Genomic DNA, 10,940 nt, shown 5'->3' with positions numbered 1-10,940 from the left:
CATTCCTACCTGTGTGTTTCTGACGTTGATCATGTGCTACCAATATTTATCTGCCATTTCTGCTTACTCTCTGTTGTGTACATGCTTTATTTTCAGACGCGGTTACTTGAATGCAATACCTATTGATTAGTTACTTAATGATGCTCTAGTGCCGATTGTCTGTTGGATTGCTCCTTCATATTTGTGTGCCTGACTATGCTAATAGATCAGTGTAAATTGTTTTGCATGTTTCTTGTTTATTCTCCCTTCGCGTATTGTTTCTATATATTATTTTACTTATTCATCTGGCATCCTAACCTCTCTGGTATATTTGTTGCTTTTTGTTTTCCTTTCATGTGTACCTGATAAGACTATGGTGGTCATTCCGAGTTGTTCGCTCGCTAGCAGTTTTTTGCAGCCGTGCAAACGCTTTGCCGCCTCCCACTGGGAGTGTATTTTTGCTTAGCAGAAGTGCGAACGAAAGGATCACACAGCGGCGGCAAACTTTTTTTGTGCATTTTTAGAGTAGCTCAATACCTACTCAGCGCTTACGATGACTTCAGACTGTTCAGTTCCTGTTTTGACGTCACGAACACACCCTGCGTTCGCCCAGCCACGCCTGCGTTTTTCCTGGCACGCCTGCGTTTTTCCTGGCACACCTGCGTTTTTCCAAACACTCCCTGCAAAAGGTCAGTTGACACCCAGAAACGCCCACTTCTTGTCAATCACTCTGCGGCCAGCAGTGCGACTGAATAGCTTCGCTAGACCTTGTGTGAAACTACATCGTTCGTTGTAATTGTACGACGCACATGCGCATTGCGCCGCATGCGCAGAAGTGCAGTTTTTTTGCCTCATCGCTGCAGAGCGAACGAAAGCAGCTAGCGATCAACTAAAAATGACCACCCATGTTTTTTGCTACAGCTCATTTGGTGAACAATTATCTATGTTTCCATATTTCCATTAGGATTCCAACGGAGCGCTCATTTGAATATTGTACTTATAGATATGCTGCTCATTCTTGGCCTAATTCCTATTCTAGCTTGATTTATTTCTTCATATTTATGTGCCTGACAGTGGCCTATCTATAATGGGTGCAGTGTGTGCGGTGAACACGGGCCCCTGGGTCCAGGGGGGCCCAACACGCACACACTGCACCCATTTCTTCCAATCTTACCTTTTTGGCGTCCATCGGTGTCCATGTGTGGGCCACCTCCTCTCCCAAGTCCCATTGTTGGCAGCGCTGTTTGCGCTCTGAGAGAGCACTAGAGACTCTGGCGCAGTGCCAGAGTCTACAGCGTATGCGCATGTCTCTGAAAAAATCACCGCCGCACCATTTTTTTCCGGAGACCTGCGCTGTAGACTCCGGCACTGTGCCAGAGTCTCTAGCACTAACAGCTGCCGGCTATGGGACTGGAGAGGAGGGGGCCCACACACGAAGACTGCACACGGGTCCCCTCCTCTCTAGATACACCTGACTATAATTGGCCAATACAAACTAGCTGAACAATATTATAGAATTTTCGTTTATCTACTACGTCCATTCCCTGTATTCACTATCCCCTATAAAATGTTCATATGCCCAAGGATAATCCGATTTTAGCCATAGCTTACTTGATGAACGGATTGTGGGTATGGATGTTTAAAGGGTCTATTCATAAAGCAGAGAAAAGCTCTTTCTGCTTTGGGTTATTCACCGAATGGGTTAGTTTCTGACTTCTGCAGCGGCACCCCCGCTCTTTGCTTGAATCACATCACCATTTTGTATGGTAATTGGCATTAATGAAGGAACGGAAAGCTCCTATTTCAGCTTTACCATGCAGTTCCGATTCGCCATCTCAGGATAGCATAATCTGAACTTCCGTGCGGAATCTGCAGGCTCTGACTGGCATTCGTGCTGGCTTTGGAACTCCCAGCAGCCATTGCAGCCTCCTGAGAGCTCAGCCTGCGGCGCATGCGCAGAATGGAACCGCCAGCTGGTTCTTCCTTGTGCAGAGGGAACCGCAGCTGGAGATGTCACCGCCGGAGCCCTGGATACCGGACTGCATTGCCAGAAAGGTGAGTATACATAAATTGCTACTTGAGCGCTATATAAATAAAATTATTATTATTATTATTACCTAACTATATATCGCATCAAACTAATGCGACGTATAGAGATAAGTAACAATTAATTTTACTCTTTTGTAACATGTAGTTTAATTTCTCTTGGAACGTGAGCTGTAGTGGAGCTCTCTTCCTTCTGTTATGGGTTTTGGAAAATAGAAAATGTAGAGTGGTAGAAGCATAGCATTGTCACATATTTATCGGTTCGAGCTGTTATTTTACATTTGGTAATCACTTAGGTCTTGAATACGAGCATATGTAATCACATTTTGCATACTGTGTTTCTCATAATTTGTTACTGTGAGTCATAAGCTGTATTATTTGGTTTCTCAAAAATGTTCCCATCTATGTATGTGATTGACTCACTACTGATATATAATGTACCAATGTTTATGCTTCAATGAAAAAGTGGGGTAAAAAAAAAACTTCCCGGGTGTCAAATATCAGCAGATATACTGTATGTGGTACCTTTAGCTAACATGAAATAGGAGAATGACACAGACAGGATTGTTAGCGGATTGCCCTTTTAACCACTGCTCCTTATCACTTTTCTACCAATGTGGTGCAAACGGCTTTACATGACTGCATTTCCAAAGAACTTCTTCAGATGATTCGGGAGCCAAGAGTAGCTAAGAATTAGGCCAGACTTAACGAACAACACCAGACAGTAAATGATTGAGATTACTTAACTCAATCAACTGCCCACACCTATCATTCAACAAACAGGCAAGTGGACATGTGAATAATGTCAAACATGCTATTATAATTAGCCTGAGTAAATACATTGAGTACACTAGACACACTTGAACATTGATCGGTGCCTCAGTATATTATAAGTCGGTTCCCCAATAGTATAAAAGAATATACAGTAGTATGTCATATGTCGCTCTAGAAACTGAGATTTAATGGACTTCAGGACTGCTGAGATCCAATATTTTCCCTCTCCTCTTCTGTGCTCTTGCCATCTGAGATCCCCCTTACTCCTTTTACTATTAATAAACTCCAGGATGCCATTGCAAGCAACATCCAAGAGTCAAATATACTGCACTTTGCATCAGCACTTTGTGCTGTGCAGACACCCCAGTGCACACGTCCTTCCTTCTACTGCTGCTGGTCCTTGCAAAGCAGGATCTCAAGAAACCAACATAAGAAGATCCACCAAGAGAAAGACAATTTCGATTAATACATTATTACAGAAGGAAGACTAATACAACTGTCTTTGCAATTTGACCTCCCAATTCCTGCACCAAGGTAAGGATTATAACACAGCTGTCAGCTACAGTACAGTATGTAGCAGGAAAAACATGATGTGAAACAAGTTTTGTGAAAAATAAGTTTTGTTATAATATAAGACTGTTAGGAGAATGACCGCATGTATTTATAAGTTCTGAAATGCTTGGGTTGAAACTGAAGCTGTGTGCTAGGGAATACTGCTGAGGCTGCAAGGCAATGTGCTGGAGTATGGGATGAATATAGACTGCAGCCAAATGCTCCTTGGGTAACGTAAGACCCCCTTAGAGGCTTCCTCTAGGCTGGCTCAGTTCCCTGTAGACCTTTTAATGCCCTGATAGACCTCACTTTTTGTCTTTTTGCTGTTTTGCAAAAGAATGTGATGATATTTACACATTTACATAAGAACTTTTCAATTTACAGAGTGATTTGTCTGAAAACTGTGCTTACATTTGGCTAAAATTAATTAGGTACTTGGTGTCTCTAAGACATTAACATTATCTGGGTAATTATCAATCTGTATTATCTAATAACTGTAGTATAAGTTTGTATTTTAGAAACAGTATAACAATTTACAGATTTGCTTTCAATGAAGCACCAAAAAGGTATATGCTGAGTTTAGTTTTTTTGTTTTTCTGTACGGTTTTCTGTACTATATTTGTAAATTGTTTAAATATGTTTAAAATATTATTTAACATTCACACATTGATAATCTGCATTTACAGTTTTAAAAGTAATTATCCTAAAAGTCATATCCTCAAGTCACTTTAGAAACAATGTAACATCTATTATGGGCTTTTTATTACTATCCAGATCATATTTGTAGGCAGGATAATATTTCTGGCTTCCCTTAAGGTCTTGGCAGGGTACTTAGTTGAAATATTGTCCAACCTGCCTCTGAAACATTCTTGTATTTGATAAAGGTTAATACAAACAGACACATAAGTAAACCCCTAAAATTGTGGTTATATTCAATTTTTATAGCATGTTATTTAGTAATTTATTTAATTCAAGTCTATCACTGTCAACACATCCCTCTGTGCTATTGCATTTTTAGTCTCTGAAATCTTTCTACACCAGGATCTGAAAAATAATCCTATGTTCCTACCAATAAAATGTGCATTTTATCATTTAATCTACAGCATCCTACAAATGTTACATTTCACACTTTTGAGTTTAACTTAGGCGTGTACACTGTCAGAATTCTCTTTTGTCACTTTACGTTCTTTGACAGGATTTAACAGGACAATAAAACATTTCAAACATCATGACAAGCCCAGCTGAGCTTTCTGGTGACATTTTAAACCATGTGCGTGTCAGCAATGACGTTATATCGTCCGCCTTTGATTAAAAATACACTCTGTGTTTTTATGGGTTGTACTTGTGTTGCTGGCTACTGAAAGACCTGTATAAGGTTTATTATGGCAAGGACGATATAGAAATCATTTTATTACCTTTATATGGCCCCACAAGGGGTCTGCAGCGCCTTACAAAGTACATAATCGGAAACAGGATGAACATACCAAGAAAAAAGTAACTTAGAGTACAGAACATTGCAAGACATGGACTTGATTTATAAGCATTGCTGCATCAGCAGTCATAGGGGGATATTAAAAACCCCATGGCTTATTGCTGGTTAAAAACTCCACAGCGCAGGGATAAAGCTATTAAAATTAAATAGCCTTTTTCCTGTGCCTAAAATCAGGGTTTCGGGCACGAAAACCCACTGAGTCTGCAAAAACTGTGGAATCAATGGGTTTTCCCTGCACGTGAACCCCCGACTTTGCTGTTTTCTTGCAGACTTTACCTCACAGCTCATGGAGCTGCGAGGTTCAGTCCATCATCGGGCTTTCACACTCTGGGTAATCCCCACTAATTGAATTGCTCCGGCAGCAAGTAGGTGTGGGGAATATCACCCATAATGTTTAAATAGCAGTAAGGCGTCTATACCCAAATGTTAGGTGCTGTTGTAAGCACGAGGAGGAGATAATGGTATAAGTAAGGGAAAGGGAAGCACGTGAGGGAAGAGGGCCCTGCTTGTGAAAATTTACAGCCTTAAAGGGGGAGGGGCCGACAGACGGGTGACACAGAGTGGAGAATACAGTGGCAAGCAATATACAATACATTGTAAGCTTATGAGCAGGGCCCTCTTACCTCTTTGGGACGTATCCAATTAGAAGTGAAACAACATCAGATGTGAAACCAGGCCGTTTTTTGCACTTTTTTCTGATGTTTCACAGATTTTTTCTTACAGGCTATCCAATTTGGTCGCCTGTATCACCCAAAAACACACAGGTTCAGTGAAACCTGTGTGTTTTTGGTAGAAACAGCCCCCTTTTCGCATGAAAATGAGGCTGTTTCTGGCGATTTGGCAGGTAAAAACAAAATCCCAGATAAGCCGCGTCTCGCGCTGGCTTATTGGGGCTAATTAGAAAGTTCCTGGTGGGACAATTAGCCTAGGTAAATGACTGTGGCTAATTGGATATTCTCCTTTGTCTGTCTGTTTTTCCTCAGACTTGTTAATTACTTTTTTGTTCCCAATTTTAAAGCACAATGGAATATGCTGGTACTATCAACAAATGTTAAATAGATTGTACATACAGCAAATGCAAGTGCATTATTATTTTTCAGGACAGCTCCTGATAACCTCTCAGGTTTTAGATATTTTATAATGCCCCTTTTAGCAGTTTTGCCAACTTTAGTTGTATATGAGCTAGCTATTAATGGCTACACTGTATTTTATACCTCTTGTGGTGCCCATGTCAGGCCACTTCTACAAAATTTTACAGGGCCACTTTTAGTTCCCAATCCGCCCCTGCTCTCAGGCACAACTGCCGCAATAGACACAAGGAAGGCTGCAACTGGGTACAATTAGGACCAATGAGGAGGAATTCCGCCCCCTCAACAGACCCCACTCCCTCATCAGACTGTATCTGTATTAGGGCTGCTTCCATAAATTTCTGCTTTTAATTTGAAGTCCACACTTAAACACTTGGAAGTACCACATGCGGACATTTGTATTCACAAGAGGAAGGCAGAAATTTATGGAACTTTTTACATCCAAAAGGAATCTTATCTTGCTCTTAAGATTGCAGACTAAGTAAAGTGAAAATGTGTAAATAAATATCCCAAAAATGATTGCCCTGAGCAATAATTATGAGCCACTCTTTTTTTCTTTTGTCAGAGCGTCTCACTGTATCCGAAGACTAATGACCTTATTCAGTAAGGATTGTAAAATTTGCGAATCGCAATCCAGATGATTATTGAATGACTGCATATGCGCAGTATTCGCATTGCACACACATGAGCAAAAATAGAGAGACAGAAATTGCATACAGATCGTGATAGCAATGCAGCCGCTGTTTGACTGACAGGAAGACGGTGTTTCTGGGTGGAAACCTGACGTTTTTGGGTGTGTCTGAAAAAACGCAGGTGTGCCCAGGAATTTTTAAGGAGGACATCTGACGTCAGCGATGACCACTTCCAGTCTCTTGTGTCGCAAGAATTGTGGATGTCCTTGCCTGGCGCAGATAGGAAAAATCTTCAATGTGCCGGTAATTGCGTATGGTTTGCGATCAGCCCGCATATTGCAGTGGGCGTTTTTTCTGTATTTCGAGGCGGCAACTATTTGATCACAGCAACTGCTTTTTAGCAGAAACTGCAATTCTTGCTGAATGAATGAGTGTAATTTGAAGAGAGAACACACATTATGGGGTACATTTACTAAGATTCGTATTTTCCAAATTCATGTCCAAGTTCAATCACGAATGACATCGACAGTGTAAAATTGCAACTTTTTGAATTGATTACGATGGATTTACTAAGCTGTCGTATTCGGGTTTTTCTTTTGTTCCGATGTCGATGTCATTCGTGGTTTTTTACCTATTTTTACGGCAGTGATTAGCAAAACACTGCCGACTTTTTTTACAATCAATCTCGGCCGGATCTGTGTGATCCGTGCTGGGGTTTATTTTTTTTTTTTTTTTAATTAAACACTGTAAAATAATTAAAAAAAATGCGTGGGGTCCCCCCTCCTAAGCATAACCAGCCTCGGGCTCTTTGAGCCGATCCTGGTTGCAAAAATATTGGGAAAAAAATGACAGGGGTTCCCCCATATTTAAGCAACCAGCATCGGGCTCTGCGCCTGGTCCTGGTCCCAAAAATACGGGGGACAAAAAGAGTAGGGGTCCCCCGTATTTTTAAAACCAGCACCGGGCTCCACTAGCTGGACAGATAATGCCACAGCCGGGGGTCACTTTGATATAGTGCCCTGCGGCCGTGGCATCAAAAATCCAACTAGTCACCCCTGGCCGGGGTACCCTGGGGGAGTGGGGACCCCTTCAATCAAGGTGTCCCGACCACGAACTGAAAGGGGACCCATGTTTGCACATGGGTCACCTTTCCACGAATGCCAGAAACCCACTTTGACTTCTGTCTAAGTGGGTTTCTTCAGCCAATCAGGGAGCGCCACGTTGTAGCACTCTCCTGATCAGCTGTGTGGTCCTGTCCTCACTGACAGGCAGCACACGGCAGTGTTACAATGTAGCGCCTATGCGCTACATTGTAACCAATGATGGGAACTTTCTGCCCTGCGGTTGACCTAAAGTGACGTCACCGCTGAGCAGAAAGTTCCCATCATTGGTTACAATGTAGCGCATAGGCGCTACATTGTAACACTGCCGTGTGCTGCCTGTCAGTGAGGACAGGACCACACAGCTGATCAGGAGAGTGCTACAACGTGGCGCTCCCTGATTGGCTGAAGAAACCCACTTAGACAGAAGTCAAAGTGGGTTTCTGGCATTCGTGGAAAGGTGACCCATGTGCAAACATGGGTCCCCTTTCAGTTCGTGGTCGGGACACCGTTTTGTTTTTTTTGTCAAGTACGTGGATTACCCCTGGATTTCCTGAGGAGCCTGGACCCCTGGATCTCGTGAGTATAATTTCTTCAACAGGTACCCCTTGGATTCTACTGGAGAAGAGGACCGACCTGCGTGGGAACTTAAGGTAAGTATGTATGTATGTGTGTATGTATGTAATAAAATTATACTTTCACGGTGTGTGTGTCTTGTCTTTTTTTGGGTATTTTTTTAGTAGTAGTACTACAGGTACCAGCGGGCCCGTTTTTCCGCCGCATGCTGGTACTTGTGGTTCTCCAAGTACCAGCATGCGGGGGAGGCTTGCTGGGCCTTGTAGTACTGCTACTAAAAACAATATCTTTTCTTTTACAACAAAGGCTATCAGCCTCCCCATCCGCAGCCCATTGGATGGGGGGGGGGGCAGCCTCGGGCTTCACCCCTGGCCCTTGGGTGGCTGGGGGGGGGGGACCCCTTGATTGAAGGGGTCCCCACTCCCCCAGGGTACCCCGGCCAGGGGTGACTAGTTGGATTTTTGATGCCACGGCCGCAGGGCACTATATCAAAGTGACCCCCGGCTGTGGCATTATCTGTCCAGCTAGTGGAGCCCGGTGCTGGTTTTAAAAATACGGGGGACCCCTACTCTTTTTGTCCCCCGTATTTTTGGAACCAGGACCAGGCGCAGAGCCCGATGCTGGTTGCTTAAATATGGGGGAACCCCTGTCAATTTTTTCCCCATATTTCTGCAACCAGGATCGGCTCAAAGAGCCCGAGGCTGGTTATGCTTAGGAGGGGGGACCCCACGCAATTTTTTTTAATAAAATAACAACTTTCCCACCCCTTCCCACTGATATACATGCACGGATCTCATGGATCCCTGCATGCCTATCCAATCACGGAAAAAAAAAGTAGGTCTGTTTTTTTTTAGCACTTTTTTACGAGTTGTAATTTTTCACGGCAGTGTTTGTTTGTTTTTTGCTTTGCACTTCTTAGTAAATGACCGAGATTCATAGTTAAACAGCCGCGTTTTGACCGATGGTGTATTCATTCGTAATTTTTTACCTGAACTTGCAAAAAATTACGAATGCCCTCATCACTGCCGTGATTAGTGCTTAGTAAATTACCGAGATGACACTTTGATGAAAAAACGTCATCTCGGTCAAAATCGGGAGCTTAGTAAATTTCCCCCTATGTCTGTTTACTCTTGTTGCATGTAGACACGCTTAGATGGTAGCATAGGTCACATACAGGTGTAGATTATTCCTGCCAACTGTAGCAAATGTATCCTAAAGGATCAGAATCCAATCAAGTACAGAATTGAACATAGAGACATAAAGATACATTTATGGCCAAATTCGGTACAGGACTAGTGGTCCAGCCATCAGACCAAATTACCTTTTCTCCAACATCAGGCTGAGCATATAACAGGATTTGTTATCTCTTGATAGATAGATCGATAGAAATTTCTAAAAAAACCAAAACAAAACTATATATGAGTCCTATATGAGCATAACATGCTTATTTACTTGTACTATTTACTTATTCATACTTCTCAGCTTTTGTTACCTGGAATTTGGGAAAAGAATAATGACCACTCACTATGGATGCCAGACCAGCACTTTTAACCTTTCCCTTGTCCCAATCCCTTACTTTTTAATGCCATGCAGATCATGGCACATGTGCACCACCTGCTCACCACTGCCGCTGTGATAAAGACATGCCTCCCCAACTGCTGGCTGGATTGGGAAGGAAGGATAGACCCCTGAAAACAGGACTGTCCTATCTAAGAGAGCTGGGAGATATGCTTGTTATGGGCCTGGTGCAGAGATGGATGCAATGGTGATATACGCAGTGGAGTGATTTATTTACCACTGCGGATGTGCCGCTACTGTCTCGTGATTATGATTGCAATGAGGATGTATTCGGGTCGGAGAGTGATTGACAGTCAGGCACCATTTGTGAGCAGAAAGGAGGTTGTGACTGCTAAAAAAAGTGTGTTGCTACCATTTTGAGGGCACGATGTGACTGATGTAGTCAAAATGGTTCCAGTGTCTCAGTTCCATCGGTCAGTCTGCGCGGCCACAGGGGTTTTCTGAAGGTCGATTATTGACCGATATGCATCCAGTGGCTGCATCTGTGCACACAAGTGGCATCAGAACAGTGAGGCAGCATTCTCTATCTGCATGCTGATTGGTGGGTGGCTGGAGCTATCCACAAATCAGAGTGCTGACAGCCATTCACTGTATGGAAGCATGTGGAGAGATGGCACAGGCATGTTATAATTTTTTGTTAATTGGTTCCTGCAAATGGGTGGCTAGGGGCCCCAGTGGCATTGCTTTACTCTGGATCTACAATGCTGTTAAGACAGCCCTGTGCATATGAGACAGCCCTCAATACAAATCCTGGAGGCTGTGACATTTGCATATGTTCGCACAGCTTCTGCATACAAATTTACAGCTGCAAAAAGCATCTGAATCAGGCGCTGTTTTAGCTGTATTATCAGTTGTGTAGCACTGGAAAATTTCTAATGTCTAATCTAGGTGAACAAAATTATTGTAGTCAATCCTCCATTCTACGTAGCAGACTTACAAAAACAGATAATATATTAGAGAAAGAATATGTATTTATTGTTGACTCTTATGTATCACTATTATGACATAAATAAGTGGGTGATCTATCATAAGCACAGATGGTTGAATAACAAATACATTTAGAAAATATACAGCAGGGTTGGATGGAGACTATACAGGGCCAAGGGTAGAGCTGAAGAATCTG

General features: G+C 42.7%; 1 protein-coding gene across 2 annotated transcripts in view; it reads left to right on the top strand.

Moving 5' to 3' along the window:
* Window positions 1–3,113: 3,113 nt before the first annotated feature.
* The window catches only part of MYOZ1 (myozenin 1), a 40,153-nt gene continuing 32,326 nt past the window's right edge, over window positions 3,114–10,940 (top strand). For both annotated transcript variants that reach the window (XM_063961333.1, XM_063961332.1), the window contains exon 1: window positions 3,114–3,333. The gene's annotated coding sequence lies outside the window, so the exon portion shown is untranslated. The remainder of the gene's footprint in view (window positions 3,334–10,940) is intronic.

Source organism: Pseudophryne corroboree, chromosome 3 (genome assembly GCF_028390025.1).
Source record: "Pseudophryne corroboree isolate aPseCor3 chromosome 3, aPseCor3.hap2, whole genome shotgun sequence".
In the NCBI taxonomy this organism is placed as follows: domain Eukaryota; kingdom Metazoa; phylum Chordata; class Amphibia; order Anura; family Myobatrachidae; genus Pseudophryne; species Pseudophryne corroboree.
The sequence above is the reverse complement of the archived record's forward strand: the minus strand, read 5'-3'. Positions and strand labels throughout refer to the sequence as shown.